A 1,125-nucleotide genomic window follows, 5' to 3' on the forward strand; every position below is an offset into this window, starting at 1 on the left:
AAAAAAAAAAAAAAAATGTCATGAGCATATATTTCTACTGCAGGCGCCCAAAAGGTTTCCTTAGTGTTTTCTAAATTTTGTTATTGTGGAGGAAATTGCTCAAAGAACAGATTTAATATTACAGGCCAAGAGAGGCTGTGGAGCATGGCTCACATCTGTAATCCCAGCACTTTGGAAGACCAAGGCAGGCTAGATAGCTTGAGCTTGGGAGGTGGAGGTTACAGTGAGCTGAGATCGTGCCACTGCGCTCCAGCCTGGGTGACAGAGTGAGACCCTGTCTCAAAAAAAAAAAAAAAAAAAAAAAAAAGGTGGGAGGGTCTGCAAGAACTGTTATAAAAAGGAATGCTGCGCAACTTTGAATAACAAATTCATTGGAGATGTGAAATTTTTTGTGCACACACCTAGACCATCCCTCAGCACAAGTTCAAGAAGTCTTATATTAGGCTGTTTATTATAGCATCCTTCATAAGAGAGGAACACCAATTCCATGGTAGGTTGACAAGTATTTCGTAGATACCCATGATTCTGTGGTCAATTAAATATAGGAAACGCTGAGTTAAACAAGTTTCTTTACTGGTGGGCTTCTGTCTCATAGGCTTAAGTACAGTGTAACTCTCCCAGAGGGAGTTCTCCAGAACTTACTTGGCCATAGAACCCTTTTTGGTGGTACATTAGGGAACAGAGGAATGAATGTTTACATATCCCCCAAACAACCTTTCTAAAAGAGAAAGAATGTGGCAGCCACCCTGTTACATATTTGTCAACTCCAGCCAAGGATATATGTTGGACAATACTATTCTTCCCCTCTCTTACTCTCTCAAGCTTCAGGATGATGTAGTCTCTTTTTTGCTAGAGTCTTCTTGTTTCCTCATAAGGCAAACCAGAGTACAATTTCCCCTGTTCACTTTCTCTGCCTTTTTTTTTTTTTTTTTTTTTTTTTTTTTTTGAGACGGAGTCACTCTGTGGCCTAGGATGGAGTGCAGTGGTATGATCTCGGCTCACTGCAACCTCTGCCTTCCAGGTTCAAGCGATTCTCCTGACTCAGCCTCCTGAGTAGCTGCGATTACAGGCTCACACCACCACACCCGACTAATTTTTGTATTTTTAGTAGAGACAGGGTTTTAC

Source organism: Rhinopithecus bieti, unplaced genomic scaffold (genome assembly GCF_001698545.2).
Source record: "Rhinopithecus bieti isolate Rb0 unplaced genomic scaffold, ASM169854v2 scaffold_15676, whole genome shotgun sequence".
Classification (NCBI taxonomy): domain Eukaryota; kingdom Metazoa; phylum Chordata; class Mammalia; order Primates; family Cercopithecidae; genus Rhinopithecus; species Rhinopithecus bieti.